General features: G+C 46.6%; 1 long non-coding RNA gene across 1 annotated transcript; it reads left to right on the forward strand.

Moving 5' to 3' along the window:
* Window positions 1-5,072: 5,072 nt before the first annotated feature.
* Window positions 5,073-12,908, forward strand: LOC125611380. Its single transcript, XR_007341563.1, has 2 exons — window positions 5,073-6,691; window positions 12,527-12,908. It is a non-coding gene; the product is annotated as an uncharacterized LOC125611380 (long non-coding RNA).
* Window positions 12,909-19,056: the final 6,148 nt, after the last annotated feature.

Here is a 19,056-nt window from a genome sequence, read left to right on the forward strand (position 1 = left end):
TAGAGGGCAGAGTAGAGGGCAGGGGTCATATGTAAGTGTTAGGTTAAGGTCCAAGGAAACTTCCCCTTTAGGTGTGAATTGTGTTGGGATAAAGGAGGGAAGGAGGCTTATATACTACAGAGAGATTTGAAGAGTTATGACATTTGCAGGTATCTGTGGGTTTCCTTTTGTTCTGATAATGCTGGTGGATGGGGGATGGTCTCTGCAGCTGCAGTGAGGCCACAGTGGATCAGAGATGGCCACGCAGGCAGCCATCTCATTCTCCACTACTGAGAGAGGTGCTGAGCACCTTGATGCTCTCTGATCAGGAGAAGGCTGGGCTCCAGTGCCCCTGCTTGTCTGGATCCCTCCCCTTCAGCCCTGGAGGATGCATCCCATGGTGTAAGGCACAATGTCAGGCCTCTCCTTTCATAGAGCCACAGATCTCAAGAAATAAGGCACCTGGAAAGTTCCTTCCCCATGCAGAAGCCACTGGAGACCATTGTAAGGCAACATGTGAATTGGAGTGTGCCACACTGAGTTCCAGAGTGCAGAGGGATCCTGAATGGGGCTGAGGGTTTGCTGTGGAGGTTCAGAAAGGGCTGGGTTTATGGGCCAGAAGCAATAACTGTAGGTATGTGAGGCAAACAGCCCCAACCTGGAGACAAGCAGTGGGAGAAGAGAGGATGACAGCAGGTGATAATGTGGGGATGACTCATTTCTTTGATCTCTGGAGCTCTTGCCCCTGATGCTGTCTTGACCTTCCATCTCACCCCCTGCAAAGCAGGTCTTGCTAGGTCACCTGCCCCCTGCAAGCAGGTGGGAATGGCTATGTAGCTCAAGGGTGGCATCATGCGGTCATATTGGGTAGTGCACCCCACACCCTCCATTATGTGTAAGGTCACTCAGCAAGTGTAGCCTGCCTGTGCTGTTGTGGATGCCAAGGATCTTTCCCAGCAGAGCTGAGTTCTGTGCAGAGCAGTCCAGAAGGGCTGATGGCCTGAGAGCTGGTAGAAGAGAAGAGAAGGGAGAGGGATAGGTGATGGGTTTGAAAAGATGCTACAGGGGAGCTGGGTCTCGGCAAGGATGCCTGCAGCCCACTGCTCTCCTGCATCTGGTCACCTTTCAAAGTGGGTTTCAGGGGCCACATTCTGGGCATCTGACTACCCTCAGCCTTTCACTTGAGCATCTTGAGTTGCAACCCTGTCACCCTTGGGGATCTGTTCCCACTAGGAGGCATTATTCAAAAAAGGCTTCTGTTTCCAGTGTTCATGCAAAGAACCTGAAGTCAAATCTCAGATCTTCCCTATCTTATCTGTGTGACCTCAGGAAAGTCCTTTATCCTCTCTGTGCTTCAGTGTCTTCATCTACAAACCAGGGGTAATAATGCCTGCCTTATGGGGTTTGAGACCTCATAATGAGAGGATGTCAGGACAATGAATGACCCCTACCATAGAAAAGAGAGCCCCCAACTCTGGATCTAGCAGCTGTCATCCCTGGGGAGGGGATTAGCTTGGCCCCCTGTACACAGCTGTGTGTGTGTGTGTGTGTGTGTGTGTGCTTGGCAATGAGTTGTTCAATTGAAACCAGCCATGGCTGTTTGCCCCTTACCTTACCTACCTAAACAGACAGGGGTGTGCTGAGAGCCCCCATGGGTGTTTCCAGGACTGTGGGCACTGTGGGAAAGGTGGCCACCAGTCCTCAGGAAACAGGAGGAGAGACTTGAAGAAGATGGAGGGAGCTGTTCATCATGCCAGTTCCTTGGAACTTGGGAGCAAGAGGTAAGGACAGAGAGTGTACAGCTGCCAGGGAGGGCCCTACTGGCACAGACCTAGATTGGGAGGAGCTGTCCCAGCCTGTGGGTCATCAGGGCCTTGGAGAGGGAGGAAGAAGGTGGCAAAGAATAGGGGAAGGAAAGTCAAGAAATAAAGGGAAGCAGCGAGGCAAAAAGGGAAGTCTCTCCAGGCGCCTGATGTTCCCCTCTCTCACCAATTCAAGGAGACAGCAGCAGCACCTGGGCAATGCATCTGCTCTCCCAGGAGACCAAGAGCTGGTATCTGATCCAGGCTGGCCCGTGCTGATGGAGTGGCCTTGCATCTGTCCTTCTTTGGGCCTCAGTTTCTGCATCTGTAAAACAAGAGAAATGTGCTGGACTCCTTCCAGCCCTTGTGTTCTGTCAGCCACCACCTCCCCTTCCACACCCCCTCCTACTCCAAACAGGCAGGTGAGGCCTGGGGCCCCAGCCACTGTCCTTGAGGGTAGGAGCCACAGAGGGCATCGGGAGGCCTGGCACCTGGGGGAGGCAGGCTGAGATGGAATCCTGAGCTCTAGGAGGAAGGAGTCAGAGAAATTGCCAGCAGTGAAGAGCTGTGGCTTCCCGAAAGTCCAGCTGGACTAGAGGTGCCAAATGCTCCTGGAGCCACTGCAACACATAATCCTAATGAAGTGTGATCCTGCAAACCAACAGCCTGGGGCAGGGCTCCAGGAGTTCATCCCACCTATCCATGGGATGCCTGCAGGGCTTCTTTGTTCATCCCAGAGGTGGCCTGGCCCAGTGTGGGCCTGGGGGAAGTGACAGTAGGAAGTGAAAAATCAAAGAACCCCTGGCATGAAGCTGGCATGTCAGCTGAAGGGGAATGGATAACTGCATTTTGTGCTTTCATTTCTGCCTAATCTGGGGTATACCCCAAATCCCTGGCAGTTGATGACTCCACATTAGCATCTCTGTTCTGGATTCCTCCTTCCACCTCCACGTCTATCTTTTCCGTCTCTCATTCTCATTTCCCATTTCCTTCCTTTTCCTTCTTTCTGAGGGCCTAGACTTATTTGGCTAGAAGCATTCTCAGACATGGTTTCTCCCTTCCAGAGCCTCTAGAGATTATTGTGCACCCATCTGTTGGCCTGTGCCATTTGGATTGCTATGGTCAGAAGGTAGTTGGGTTAGGGGCAGAACCCCCAGGCCAGTGCACCAGCTTGGGATAGAATCTGGGCTTGTTTCATCTATAGGGTAGTCTGGGCCTAGCCCCATGACATATGTCTCTTGCTCTTAGAGCAGGAAATCTGCTTCCGGGATCTTTTTTCTTTTCTTTTTCCCTTCTATTTACTTACTTATTCTTTACAGTACTGTGATTGAACCCAAGACTGCTGTACCACTGAGCTACATGCTCAACCCCTTTTTCACTAAATTGTCTAAGCTGGTCTTGAACTTATAAACCTCCTTCCTCAGCCTCCTGAGTTTCTGGGGATTACAGGCATGTACCACTGCACCTGGCCCTGGATTTCTTTTAAGAAAATGGGATTTTTAAGGTCAAGTTTGCAGAGTTATTTACACAATCCAAGGATCTCTTCCCAAATCCCACACTATTGTGCTCTGCCTTCTAGAGCAGTGGGTTTTGAAGTGTGAACCACTGTGAGAGATCTATAGCCCAGCAGTACCTGAAATCTTATTAGAAACACAAATCTTCAAGTCTCCGTGCCCAGGGAGGGCAGGAAATGGCTTGCATTCCCTTGGGAGAACCGATTGTGCACACTCCCTCCCCAATGCCACATTTAGTGACAGTCACATTGGGGGGGCTTGACATCAGCCACGGTGGCAGTATTTACACTGTGGAAATTGGCAAACACTTCAAATCAGTGCTTGTTTTTCTTTTCAGAGAGCCCCGTTAAACTGCTTTCTGCATACTGCTGGGCCCCATTCAGACCTACTGAATCAGAAATTCTGAAGGTGGAGTCCAGCAGCCTGCATTTTAATAATATTTCCAGGTGATTCTGATGCATAATCAAATATGAGAACTACCATTCCCATAGGTCAGCTCTGGTGGGATCATGAGATAAAAGGAACCTATGGGTTGTCAATGGAAAGGTGAACCTCCAACTGCTGCAGAGTAGATTGGATCAGGATACTTCACCTTGTTCTCATTTTCCCACGTATCCAGATGAAGGAGAGAGTGTCACAGGATCCAAAGGGCATGGAATAATTGGCCGAAAAAATAACCCTTTGGATGCATATTTCTGCTACAAAGAAAAACACATTAAAAGCATTGCATTGGAGATACAGAGAAAGGATATCCTGTTTCTTTCCTAGAAAACGTGAAAATGGGAAGTCACAGTACCTTACCCATTATTATTCATGCAAATGTGTGCAAAATGCCACTGGGATTTTCTTTCCATTTTCCAATTTTGAAATACTTAAACATACAGCAAAATACAAGGAGAAATATGACAATAATCTTGTCCCCACCAAAAAAGAGATGGCAAAAGCTAACATTTTGTCTCACTTATGTCAGATTTTTTAAAGAAATAAGACTTGAAGATACAGTTAAAAATTCCCTTTGTGTCCCCTTTCTTCTCTGTAAATATGCAGCAACTATCCTCAAATTGGTGAGTATTTTTCTCATACATGTGTTCCAACCCAATTTCTCATAATTATACCTAGCAATTCTTTGAGTGCTTTTTAATTTACATAAGTGGTGTCACACTGACCCTATCATTCTGGAACTTGCTTATTTTTATCTAACCTTGTGTTTCCATGCTCTATCCATGTTGCTGGTAGAATTCTAGCACATTCATTGTGACACCTAAATAACAGACTGTTTAAAGGGAACCACAATTCATCCACTCACCCAATGATGGACATTTAATTTTGCTATGGTTTGTCCTCCCTGAAACTCAGGTTGAAATTTAATGGCTATTGTGGTGATGTTGGGAGGTGGGCCCTTTAAGAGGTGATTAGGTCAAAGGACTCTGCCCTATGAATGGATTTAAACCCATGGATTTATGGGTTATCACAGGAATGGCTTTGTTATAAGGTGAACTCTCTGGCTAGCTTTCTCTGTTTCACCATGTGCTGCACTCTGTATGTTATGATGCAGCAAGAAGACCCTCACCAGGTGCCAAGCAGAACTGTGAGCTAAACAAACCTCTATTCTTTGTACCAGTCCTGGTATATCATCATCATCATCATCATTATCATCATCATCATCACTGGGGATTAGACCCAGGTGTGCTCTACCACTGAGCTACATCTCCAGGCTTTTTTATTTTTTTATTTTGAGACAGGCTCTTGCTAAGTTGCTCAGGCTGGCCTTGGACATTCAATCCTCCTGCCTCGACTTCCTGAGGAACTGAGATTACAGGCATGAGCCACAGTGCCCAGCCAAGGCATTTTTTAAAAATAGCAACAAAAAATGGATGAGGATAAAGTCATTTATGAGTTGTCAATCTCAAATGATTCTATAGTGAACAACCTTGTACATGTTTCCCCAGAGAAGACCCCACACACATAAGTGGGTTATTGGGCCATAGGGATAGTACATTCCTCGTTATTGACATGTGTCCAATTTGCTCACTAGCATTTCTAAACCAGTACCCACTTCTACCAGTGCCACATGATACCTCCTAAAATGCTATTTATTCAGTATGCTCTTGGACAGTATTATTTCCTGAATGCAAAATCAAATATAAGGATTATATTATTCCTGGCTTTTGTTCACCTGTTTCTATTTTCCCTTAAAGTCTTTTTTTTTTTTTTTTTGTGGGGCTGGGAATTGAAGCCAGGGCCTTGTGCATGCGAGGCAAGCACTCTACCAACTAAGCCATATCCCCAGCCCTCCCTTAAAGTCTTAAATTCTTCTGTCATGAATTCTCCCACTAGGATTTTCTGGAATCTGAACCTAACAGCAAGAAGGGACACTGGCCTGAATATTATGGGGTGGAGTATGTGTGTGTCATTTTAGTAGCTTTGTATCAAAGGCAAGAAGGAAAAGAAACTGGGAAGAGCCAGACCTTAATGTCTTCTCAACAATGCATCAACCCCAGAAAAGAGGTGGATATCCCTCTTAATTTGTTGTGGGTCAGAGGGAGAGTCATCCCAAGAAGTCACCCTATGGTTCCATCTTACCTGCTTCCCTACCACTTCTCTAAGCCATGTAAGCCCAGGGGATAGGGAGAGAGGTGTGTTGTGTGGGGAAGGGGCACTCCATGTGTTCATCTGGGGTAAAGGGCTGACTTTTGGCCCTCAGCCTAAGTGTTCTCTGTCCATGCCAAAGGCTGCTGCTGCATCTGGGCCTGTGGGGATAGGAGAGCTGCCAAAATCCTAGACTGGGCAGTGACAGTGGAAAGCCTAGATCTTGGCCACTGACCCTGTGCCTCAGCCCCAGGGCCAGACAGAACTAGTCTTCCCACAGGCCCTAAATCAGGGAGCCTTCAGAACCTCTGAAATTGACTTGAGAAGAGGGTGGGGGTGAGGGATGATTAAAGGGACCACCACCAAACTGCTTGTCTCCAAAAAAAGGCATTTCAAGAGGCAGGGACCTGAAGTGACTGCAAACTCACTTTGTACAATTCACAGCTAGGTAGGTGTGTGGAGGGTCTTGATCCAAGGAGCCCCCACCCACCCACCTAACACCTTAAGTGTGGTCCACAAGAATTTGTTTGGAGGGGACATTTGTTCTTTATCAAAAAGATAAAACCTGAAAACCTCAATGACCTTGCTCAACAGATTTCTGTCTGCTTTGAACAGCCTGCCCTCTGGACAACAGGTGGCTTACTCAGCCTGGAGGACCAGAGGCTTACCCATAGGCCCAGCGCATCCCATCAGGACCTCACAGTGGAACCCCGCCCACCAGCCAATGAGGATGTGCAGAGGTGACGTCACTATATCCTGTTTCCCAGCTCAGCCAGGGTGGATAGAACAAGCTAGAGAAAACAGCCAGTAAGTACAAGTACGGATGCCACCACTGATGTTGGTAAAGAAGTGGTGAAGGGCAAATGAGTCAGCAGCAAGTTTAAGCAATGAACAATTGCACCACGGGGTGTTTCTCAAATTCTTGTCTACTTTTAGAAAGTATGCAATGGCATTCAGTGGGCATCTGGATTCTGAAATAGCTACAGAAAATGTTAAAAATGCTGTGGGTGAAGATGTGCCCGCGTTGACCTCCTTTCTAAAACAATAGTTAACGATTGTGCTGCGTGTCCTAAAGCAAATCTTTTAACCTGACTGTTCCTTAGTTTCCTCACCTGTGACATGAAGGGAATGTATGAGAAGCATCTCTGGAGGTTCCTTCCAGTCTAACATTGTGTGATCTGACCGTTTGACACTAGACTCACATTCTTAATACTCAGGCTATGTCTACACAATGCCAAGACCACTAGCCAGTGGAGTTAGTGGGGACGAGATGTTCTCTCCAATCAATTTTTTGGCCCGGGATACATAAAACAACCAATTAATTGGCACCATTTTTCATTTCACAACTGAGTGCACTGGGATCTTCTTGACCAGTGGTTCCTCCTCGCGATGTCCTGATGTGCAGCATGCCTGAATCAGTGCTGAGGTGTGTCATAGGCAATTGGCTACTCATAATAAGCTGTTGAGGTTTTCAAGTGATTGATGACTTTTTATCAATTAAAATAGACCTAGTCTGTCTCTCTAGGAACACCTCTGCCAGTCGTTTGCATTCTGATATGCCTCCCTGTATTGAAGAAGAAGGAGTGAAATTATAGCTAGCAAACCAGGGACAATAGGTTAGGGAGTGCCTGTTGTCCCCAGCCTATTGGATGCTGACAGGAGGATGTCATGTGCTGTGTCTGTGAATGTCTATCACCTACTACACCTGCAAGACAGCTGATGGAGACCTCTGATGAATGGTTGGACATGAAGTCACTGGAGACTCAGGCTCTGGAACAATCTGATCCAGATGTGGACAGTTACCAGCATCCCATGATCCAGTAGTCAGCCAGAGAAGCAGGAAAGTGTTCAACAGAGCACATTACGAAGGGCTTGTCTTTGGTCCAAAAAGAGATTCCACCATGGCTGTTCACCATTGAGGAAGGGAAGGGAGCATGACACGGTGTTTATTGAACATTTTAAATGGTGCCAAGCCCTGTCCCCGACACTCATGGCAGGTTTTAATGCTGTTCACCAGCATTTAATGTGTCCTCAGCTGTTCTGATTGTGTTTTCTCCCTTTTGCGGTGTGCAAGAGTCCTGCAAAATCCTGGCCATTGAGTTATGGGTAGAAGTAACATGTCAGTCCAACACCCAAGCATTTTGTTAACTTTAGACCCACTAGAGCTCCCCTAAGTCTCCAGCATGAGAACTGCATCAGTCTGGCGTCTCTTCCATCATCAGCCCGAGTCCTGGGATGGTATGGAGCAGAGTCCCCAGGCTAGTTGTACTGCATGTGAATCATGTAGCACACAGAGAGTGAAGCTAAACATCATTGTTCTAGGCCACTGGGATTCTGGGGCCACTTGTAACTGCAGTACAAGCTGGTTTTGTGCTGACTGACATATTTTCTATAACATAATGACTTTTTTTTTTTTTAAAGTGAGCTTTAGTGTTAAAAAGATCAAGACTGGAATCTTAATACTTACTGACCACGAGCAAATCTGTTAACATTCTGACCCTTAGTTTCTTTATCTCTGAAATGGTAGGCATGACTTCTATCTCACAATATTTTTTTATTAGGTTTGTAAATACAAGATACCTAGCACAGGATTTGGCATGCAGTAGATGCTCAATTATAATTATTTTGATTTCCTGTATTCCTAGAAACAGCCCTGAGTAAAGAGCGCATGGGAGTGTTATTGTTTCAGATCATCAAATATTATGGAGAACACTGGCCAGGGACCCCAAGCATGAGGGACTGTGTGGAATCCTCTGTGCTCACCCTCCCCTGATCTCAGAGGAGCCCTAAAGGGAGAGGAGACGCCAAGGATGCCATTTACAATTGAACCTTTTTATTGCCAGAGGAAAGGCAGAGTCCACTTAAGGGAGAGATTATCGACACCTTCAGCATATAAAATAAGACTACAGCGGTGGAGAGGGTTAGGATCTGTGAGCCCCATGGAGGCTTGTTATCCTACCAAGCAAAGCCAGCAGAGAGGCCTTTCCTGAAGGTTCAGCAAGCCCAGCTCTTCTCTTAAATCAGCTTATTAGTATTATCATAACCACTTTGTCTGACTCACCTGGGACTCAGGAATAATCTGGAGAGTGGACTTCAGAGGAAGGGAGAGAAAGAACGGATGAGGGACCCTCCCTCCTCCTGATGCCCACCATATCTTTCTTCCCTACCAAGCCTGGCCAGATGGAGGAGCAGAACCAATCAGGGAAGGAGGTGGGGGGACCATTCTAATTCTGTGTGGCCCTTCCCTTGCTATGCCATTTGCTCTAGAAAAGTCAAGTTCCAGGGTGCAATTCCCACTTTAATTTGATTTACTCTGGATTATGTTATTTCTAAGGCCAGTTTTCTCTAAGGTGAGCTCTCAGATCATGTTTTCCCTTGGTGTGCCACATCCTGGTCATTAGCTTGGAATTATATGACCTGACCCATGGGTCTTCTCAGTTCTGCCTCTGAGGTGGACATATCACACACACGGAGTGCAGACGGTCTCTCAGGATCCAAGGGGACCTTGATCACCACCTTAACCACCTGGAATCATCAGGAAGCACCTGTTGAGGCCCCCACAGATTTTGTTGAATAAAAAATAAAGGGACAGAGCACCACTACTTGGGTTATGTTTACACCTGTCATCAATCAGACCCCAACTTGCTCTTGACTTTTCCCACACAGACCAAGGACCCATGAGAAATCTTATGGTAGAGGGCCGACTCTGACCTTCAGCAGTTGGATGACTCTTCTAAGTTAAGAAGGTTTACCCAGGAGCATATAGTAGATGAACATAGATCTGTGGCTAGTGCTAGTGGAGTTAAAGCATGATGAGAATGGAAATAAAATTGTGAAATTGAATCCTGAAAGGGCATCAGCCTCATTTTGATCAAGATCCCAGGCTGTACCTGACCCAGATTAAAATCAACAAATTGGGTTTCTGAGAACATGAGAGAGGCAAATAGGGGTGTAGTGGAACACTCATAATAGCTTGTAAGCCAAGTGAAAATGTTCAGAGGCCTGTGAACCATTTTTAAACCACACAGCTTAAAATCTATTACCATAGGGATTGGTAAACTCTACAAATCAAGGTGGCCATAGCTTCTGCTCCTCCCCTTCCTCCTTCCTTGATCTCTTCCTCTTCCTTGTCCTCCTCCTTCTCCTTCTCTTCCTGGTTTACCAAGGCATGTGCAGTTTCTATTCCAGGGATGGCAATGGGATCAGAGGCACTGGTTTTGTGTATGGAAAGAACAGAGTTCTCTGGAACCTTAGACAGCTTTGAGGACTCTTTTTAAAAATCACTTTTAACATTGAAAGAAACTATCAGATAGGGGGTTGTGACTTCAGTCACTGAGGTTTTAAATTTAAAAGCTTTAGCTGAAGTGAAAATTACATGCAAATGTTGGGTTGTTCGGAGCTGCAGGAGTCTGCAGTGGTGTTCTGGAGAAAGCCTTTATTGAACTCTCTGTGGAGCTGCATTGAAGTGGCTTCCAAGCCTTCCAGAGAGGGGCTAGCACCAGATTGTAGCTCACTGTGTCCATTGCTGTGGGGTCTCCTGTGGGTGGGACAGAGAGTTTTGAAGAGTTTTGAACTGAATTGTGTCTTTCATATAACCTCTAATGTGACTTTGGAGATGGAACCCTTAGGCAGACAATTATGGTTACATAAAGTCACAAGGATTGGACCCCAATTCAATCTGACTGGTGTCCTTATAGAAAGAGGAAATTTGGACGCAAAAGATACCAGGGATGGGTATGCAAGGAGAAAAGTTCACACAAGGACACAGGAGAGATTGTGTCTGTAAGCCAAGGACAGAAACCTCACCAGAAACCAACTCTGTGGGCACCTTGATCTTGGACTTACTGCCTGCAGGACTGTGAGAAGATGAATTGTGATTGTTTAAGCCATCCAGTCCCTGGTATTCTGTCAAAGAGCTAGCTGGTTTATGCATTCGACAATCTAGATTGTATTTTCTGTTCTTGTTTGATTTTTTAGATCAGTTTTACAGGATAATTGAAAGCCTTCCACCATTCTTCAGACCCTCTCGACCCTGCCAAAGACTCTCAATGTGCCCAGTCACCCATCTGTGAAGCCCAAGGGTGGGGCCATGTAGAGTGAACTGGAATTCAGCAGGTTTCTGTAGCAGCTGACAGTCAGATTGAACATGAGTAGAACTCAGCTCTGCCAGTTTCTAGCTGTGTAAATTGTCCTCATCTCCTCTGTGCCCTTGTATCCTCGTCTGTAAAATATTATCCTCCCTCAAGGATTGTGGTGAGGATAAAGCAAAATGGCAGAAAGATAAGGCACACAGAACAGTGCTCAGGGAGCAATCCCCCCCTGAGCAAAGCCACCTGGGGTTCAGCCAGCCCTAGAGTCTGGTCAGTTTGCCCTGGTCACTGGGTTGGTGGGGAACTTGAAGGAGCAGGGAGATCAGTGCCTGAGGGGGCAAGGTGTTTCTTCTCCTGGTGACCTGCACTACCAGGGAGCATCTGGTACCAAGACCTTCCCCGGTTGAATCCTCTCTGCCCCTAGGTTGTTCCCAAATGTGATGAGCCCTTCAAAAACAAACAAACAAACAAACAAACAAACAAAAAACACTATGCATCTTAATAAATAAGATAATGAAGTAAATGTTTCCCAGGGAGCCTGGCTCTCAGCAAGTGCTCAATAAATGGTAACGATTTCTATATATCCAGTGCCCCCCCCTTACATGCCACTTCTCTCCCCCACCCCAAGGCAGCTGTGGCCACAGAGGCATAATTTGGATGCTGTTGTTAGGAACAGCCTTGGTAGCTTCATTAACCAATTGAGTTCAGCTTTACTAAAAGCCCTGTTCCTAAAGAAGCCTTCTCCAAGCCCTTCCCCAACACCCAGAATGAAACAGGCTGACCGCCCCCAAGAAAGGTACCCTGCCAGAACCCAGCACACCCAGAACCCAGCACACTCTCTGATACTCGCGGTAATATCTGCTGATGGAGGACACACTTCCTGTAGCTTACTGAACTCCAGTCCCCTTGTCTTCCAACTTTCTTTTCCTGCACCATGAGCCAGACCATTGGTGACCTGGTGAAGGGTGGAAATCAACTGACAGGAGAATTCAGACCTACAGCACCTGGTTAAATGCAGGAAACAGGCCTTTGCTCACAGGTGGTCCTAACCCAGAACTGAGGAACCATGTGATGCTGGAATTTGGCCCAGTGAAGCCAGCTTTGGCATTTGGGCTTTGTACCTGACTCCCCAGGCACCACCACCTAAATCAGGTGAAAACTCCTTCAGCACTTTTTTATTTTCACATCCCCTGGGATCTTGCTGAGCACACAGGGAGGCTTAGGTAGAAGTCACTTTGTCTCTCCATGTTGCCTTCTGTTCAAAGATACTTTAAGAGTCATGTTCTGGAATGACCTGTTTTGTACCTATCCAAAAGCAGACTTTGCAAAGTCAGGTGACACAAAGGGTCAGATCCATCTAACCTCATCAAAGCCCTGGTTTCTAAGGGACCTGTCTATGGAGGTTAGTGATAACAAACTCAGTAAAGAGCAGAGGCTGAAAGAAGAATTCAAGTAAGGAAAAAATCCTACTGCCGATTCAGAAAAACTCATGAGTTTGAAATTTTCTGGAAACATCACATCTTACTATAACTCATTCTCCTTTTCTCTGCAGACTTCAAGGAAATAGGACTGAAACAAAGAAACTAAAGCCTTCTCCAGAAAAATTGTAAAGGGTCAAAAAAGGGTCCTTAATTAGATACAGGAAATCAAGGCTGGAGAGAAGCTGTGGCCAATCTGACCATATTTGACATATACCTAAGAAAGTTCGAAGAGTCGGAATTAACTCTATCCAAGTCTAAAGAAGAACCAGGATTAAACTAAATAAAGGTCAACAGCCCTAGCAATTAAAGACATCAATTTATGCCTGTGTTTGTATTTCTTTGAATCTAACTACAACTATATAGCCTATTTTGAATTGATATTTGTTGGTATTTTATTAAAATAATAAATTATTTGTTCTTAGTTATTTTAATAAAAAGCTCTATTTAAATTTACTTAAAGGATACCAATGCCACGAGAAATGAATGTTGTAATTACTATTGCCTTTGGTGACACAAGCAATTCAAATGTGGCTGGCTCCTCGGTGGAAGTTCATTTCAACTATGGGCAAGAAGCTTCAAAGGAAATGTGTTTGTAGCACATTTGCAATGTGAACCTATCAAGTTCTTGTAACCATCATAATGCTTGATCAATATTTGTGAACAAACCATATCCTGGGAGAAATAAGTTTTAAAAGCCGGAAAATACAGACAATGTCCCGAAAATGAATAAATAACAATGAGAGGGACCAAACTTGGCACTTCTCTGTACTTTAGGTAAAAATGGCTGTAAGCGGCTCAGCTTCCACTTGTTTAGGTGGGAAGGATGAGAGGAATGTCTCCCCTACACCCTTCATACACACAGAAAGCACAGTTGAGTTCAGTTCTGCAATGTGATGGGTGAAAGCCTTCAGGGCAGTGTAAACTCAGATTCCTGGGAGGTTCAAAGAGCACAAGGGTGATCCTTGGGTTCTGAGATATCCTGGGGCAATTTCTTTGGTTCAAAGCTGTAGGAAAGGAACCCCAATAAAGAGATGACAAACTACTCTATGTCAGAAACCCTTGTTTCTCCCAAAAAATCCATGTGCTCACCTGCATTTCCAGCACTCTTCTATTAGTTGGTAGCTGGTAGGAAAGGTGACAGATGTTGCTTCTGGGCATGTAAGAGCTGCCACTCCACATGCCAACTCTCTCTCTTCTCCTGCCTCAGGGGCCACAGAGGCCACATGTTGAGATGTCAAGGCAAAGTATGGAGTAGATCTCTTCCACCAGACTTACCAGCACACGTGTGAGCACACAGCAAGCCCAGGAGGTGTGGAGCCTCTCTCTGATCCTTCAGTTCAGCCTGATCCAGCACATACACCCCTCACTCCTGTGTCAGTGCAGCCGCCACACCAGAAGGGAGAAGAACCTCTACTCATATGTGGCCTGAAGGGAGTACTCCTCTGGGTACCATTTCCCTTATGTGAAATTTAGAGGTGGATAAATTAATCATTCTGGTCTGCATTCTCCAGTTTTGTATTTGGGGTTTTTGTGGGGGTTTTTTGTGGGGGTCCTCAGGATTGAACTCAGGGGTACTTGACCACTGAGTCACATCCCCAGCCCTATTTTGTATTTTATTTAGAGACAGGGTCTCACTGAGCTGCTTAGCGCCTCACCTTTGCTGAGGCTGCCTTTAAACTTGCGATGTTCCTGCCACAGCCCACAGAGCTGCTGAGATTACAAGCATGAGCCACCCTGCCCAGCCAGTTTTGTGTTTTTGAAATTTTCAGTCTAATACTAACTGAAAAGTTACTAGTCACCATTACTAATGTCTATCTATTCCTAATTATCTATTTATCTTTCTATCCATCCATCTACCTACTCACCGATGCATACATGCATTCATCTCCTCTCTTCCTCCTACCTTCCCTTACTTCCTTCTATACATTCTCTTATCCTCCTATCCATCCATCCATCCATCCATCCATCCATCCATCTGCCCATCCATCCTCCCATCCATCTATGCATTTACTCCTGTTTCACTGTAAATGGAACAGGGACAGCCGAAGTAGATTTTTGGGAATCAGCAACTTGCCTTCCCTTCCCTGAGTGTCCTGGACAGGATCCCAAGGATCCCTTACAGTGATGATTAATTTTATATGCCAAATTGACTAGGCCACAGTTCCAAGATAATTGGCCAGTCATTATTCTAGATGTTTCTATGAGGGGGTTTTGAATGAGATTCACATGTAAGTTGGTGGGCTTCGAGTAAGCAGAGTACCCTTCATAATGTGGGTGGGCCTCATCCAATTAATTGAAGGCCTGAATAGAACAAAAAATCTGGTCTTCTCCAAGTAAGAAAGAACGCTCCAGCACACTGCCTTCAGACTGCATCTGAAACATATGCCCTTCTGGGTCTCCAGGTTACGGCAGCCTGCCCTGCTGATTTTGAACTTGTCAGTTTGCATAATCACCCAAGCCAATTCCTTATAATAAATGTCTTTACACACACACACACACAACTGTTTCTGTTTCTCCAGAGAATCTAGGGAAATATAGAGTGGATCCCTGAGCCTGAGAGTAGAGAGGGGTTGGGGGCATTTCAAAGGGAGTAGAGGCCCAGGTCCACGTGCTGCCCCACTCGATTCACTTTCTTCAACACTATCTCCACTGGCACACAAACACACACAGCAACTTGCCTGTGTGTGTGTGTGTGTGTGTGTGTGTGTGTGTGCCAGCAATGTCTAGCAATCAGTGTTTGGGATTTGGGGCTTTAGGGCAAAGCTCCCTTGAGCCAGTTTGCCCTGGGTGAGCGAGCTCAGTCCTCCCTCAAGGTGGAGACTGTTCCTGACTGGAGTGCTGCCCAGAGAGGGCGTGGCACCAGGGGACAGGAATCTGGAGACTCTTCCCCAGTCCAACCTCCTGGATCCTCACCAAGAAAATGGGGAAAAACCACACCTGCCTCTCCTGCTGGGCTGTGTTGCTGCGAAGACCAACAGAGAACAATATATGTGAAAGTGCTTGGTGAATGGAAAAGTGCTATGCAAATATGGGGTGCTGTTACCCAACATTCATTCATTTCACAAGCACACTTTCTGCCAAGAACTGTGCTAGGGGGTGGAAAGCCAGGAGATAAGATGCAATCTGTTCTCGGGGAGTTCTTGGTCTAGTGGGCGAGACAGACAAATAAATGAAGGATTCGAATAGGGTGTGGCAAATGCTACCATAGAGGCTCATCCAGAAGAGGGGGGAGCCCCAGAGGATTGAGGAGGGCTTCCTGAAAGAGGTGATATCTCTGAAGGATGAGCTGCATTTAGCCAGATAAAGAAAGAGCAGAGAGACCTGCAGGTGCAACGGCGAGAGGAGTGAGCAAGTTTTGCACACTTGGAGGGAGCTGCGGTCACCAAATTCTGGGGTGGAGAAAGAGTAGTGGGCAAGGGCACAGTCAAGGCCAGAGAGAATAGTTGTGTGGAAGGAAGCAGGTGGAACCTGCCCTGTCAATCCATCACCCCAGCTTCAGTGGCCCTCCCTCCCTGCTGACACTGCCTAGGACCAAGAAACTGCCGGCCTTGCCTCTGGCCCCCGCATGCCAGGCAGAATCCCCTGGAAATGCCTCCTCTCTCCATGAAACACAACAGATGTAGGTACACAACAGAATGCTGAGACATACTTGTGTGCAGAAATGTGGGATTCCAGGCTGAATTTTCTACAGAAATAGGAAAGAGCACTCATGCCACGTGCTCACAAACATACACTAAAATTCAAGATGTGGCTCAGAATTTGCCAACACAGAATTAGCCATCATAGCGCCTATACCTCAGGACTGTGCCCCGACTTGCCCAGAGTCACCCAATACCCTCTGGGCCAGTCGGCTCTCCCTATGCCGACCCCAGCACTCCTGACGCCCCTCTCCAGATGGTTCTGCCCTGATTCCTTTTCACAGGAACGCTCAGCTTGGATAGAAGAAGCAGCAATTGAGCTGCGCTTTGTACCCCCCTTCCCCTGCCCCAGCTCTCCAGTTCTTTTCTTTTCTGAAGAATACTTAGCAGTAAAGGCTAATTTATGAAGTCCCTAAAGATTTGAACTTTCTGCAGAATTGGCTACAGCTGCCAGTGGGTTAGAGTCTAATTGGAGTAGAGCAGAAGCCGTGAGCTGTACTGGGGAGGGGAGGGAGGAGAAAAGCCACAGCCCTGAGGCCACAGGCCATACCAGGCCAGCATCTTGAATAGCCCTCCTCCCCCACAGAGAACTGAGAGAAGATACCAGGGTGTGGCATGGAGGGAGGTGTGACACAGGGGACTAGATGAGATCTAGAAGGGAGGAAGGCTGAAGGGTCAGGGGCTCTGGGGTTGCAGGGACCACCTGTCATTGCTAACGTCCTAGCCAAATCTAGAAACTACCCAAGTGCTGCACTCCATCCACCCTTCCTGCCTCCCAAGATGGCACGATCAAATCCAGTTTAACTCTACTCCTTGGATTTTCATGTGTCACTGGCCAAAGACTGTCCTTAGGGCCTAACATGCCCATTCACTCCCTGGCAGGCATTACATGAGGGCCTAGCTGAATTCTACAAGGACAAATACACATATATAAGAGGCACCAGGCATGTTAGCACATGCCTGTAATCCCAGGGACTTGGGAGGCTGAGGCAGAAGGATTGCAAGTTCAAGGCCAGTCTCAGCAACCTAGTGAAGCCCTGTCTCAAAATAAAGAATAAAAAGGGCTGGGGATGTAGCTCAATAGTAAAATACTCTTGGGTTCAATCTACAGTACCAACAAATAAAAATAAAAAGCTTAGATAATGGAAGGTACCCTCCAATCCCCACCCCACTCCCTTTTCTTAGAGCACTTACTTTAGAGACCTTATACTGGAAGCACTTTCGCTGTCTCTTTGAAATGTATGTACAGCTTTTTAAAAATTCAGTAAGTCCTTGCCAGCTTCCACCCAGGGACCTGGGGAGTCTCCCTTTGAATGCAATCATTGAAGGATATATCCATCTCCTAGTTTTAGGGAGCAGGGAAGGAGTCTAATTATGGCTCCAAGTTGTAGAGCTACCTCTTGTCATAAAGAGATGAGAAGTTTCCTTTTATTTTGGATGAAGGCAAACTAGCAGGGGGTGGGGGTGCTGCTCTATGGTAGAGCACTTGCCTAGCATGCACAAGACCCTGGGTTCCATCCCCAGCACTGCAAAAACCAAGGAAAAGTCAATTAGCAGTTGAATCTGGCCAGTTGGATCTGCAATAAACTCTGTGCAACAAATGGTGCCAGCAGGTCCCCCTACCTGAGAACCTTGGCTACGTTAAAGGATGAGTCTTCTTTCTATCTTTGAAGTCTCTTAGTGGATTGCTCAGGATGCACATTGCATTGACTTAATTTGATTTAATAATAAAGCTGTTTTCTTTTTCCTCTCCCTTTGTGGGAGGTCTTTTGGGTTGGACAGAGATTTTGTTTCAGCCATTTCTACCCTCTCCCATGGAGAGAACAAGGAGATGCCCTGCCCAAGGTCTGCAGGAGGCCAGAGGTGGGGGAGGGAGGGAGAGCACTTAGGGGAGGGCAGCAGTCCCCACCAAGGTCACCCCCTGCTGGATAAGGAGCCTGGGTGTCACTGGGATGAAGCAGCTCAATCCATCCCAGACCTGCTATGCAGCAGCTGTTGGCCACTGCAGCCCCAGCTGGTGACACCCAGCCTGCCTTCCTCCCAAGGCTCTAGCCCTGACTTCACCTGCTCCTCCTTCTGCATCAATTGTTCACCTTCTTTTGTTTCCCCTTGGGCACTCCTTGCCTGCTATGCATATACAGCCTGTGTCATCCACCCACTGTGGAGGTTTGTGGATTCCATTTTCTGTCCCCTAAGTTCCCTTTGTCCCCACAGTGAACCTCATTCATCTGAACCCCATTTGTGACACTTTAAAGAATCACTTTTCTAGGCAAAGATTTTGCTTTTTCCCTATGAAGAAAGATTCTGTCAAGTAAATTTGTCAACAAATTGAATTGACTGATTTTTTTTTTTTTGGTTGTTCTGGGGATTAAATCCAGGGCCTTGTGGTTGACAACCAAGCACTCTACCAACTGAGCTGTATCCCCAGCCCAAATAGGCTGATTCTTTTTGAGTAGTTAGCATCTCCACATCCTGGGTTGGTGAATGAGGATTGTTTCTCTCCTCCTTCCTCATCCTGCTACTCAAGTTGAATCCACAGAGGCCAGGCCCACTGTGCCTTGCGCTCTGCTCTGCTTGGGCCGGGGCTGGCTGACTGTCCAGGGGGGAGGCTTGCAGATGCAATTTGATTTAAGGCTCTGGACTTTAATTTTCAACACTGATACTCTTAGAATCACCCGGGGAGCTTCAAAAAGGCAACATGCTGATGTGCAGTTCCCCCATCCAGAGTCCCCACCTTCTCTAATGCACGGGGTGGCAGGGCTGCATCTGTCTTCAAAACCCCCAGCAGTTCTAAGGACATTGAAGGTGAGAGCCTCTGTCACCTCTGTCAGGGGCTCCCTGTGAATTCGGGGTCCTCCAAGTGGGGGCTGCAATGTCAAGGATTCTGTACCCAGGCTGCTCATTATAGTACTTGGTGATCTTAAAAAAAAAAAAAAAAAATATATATATATATATATATATAT

This window comes from Marmota marmota, unplaced genomic scaffold, assembly GCF_001458135.2.
Source record: "Marmota marmota marmota unplaced genomic scaffold, marMar, whole genome shotgun sequence".
In the NCBI taxonomy this organism is placed as follows: domain Eukaryota; kingdom Metazoa; phylum Chordata; class Mammalia; order Rodentia; family Sciuridae; genus Marmota; species Marmota marmota.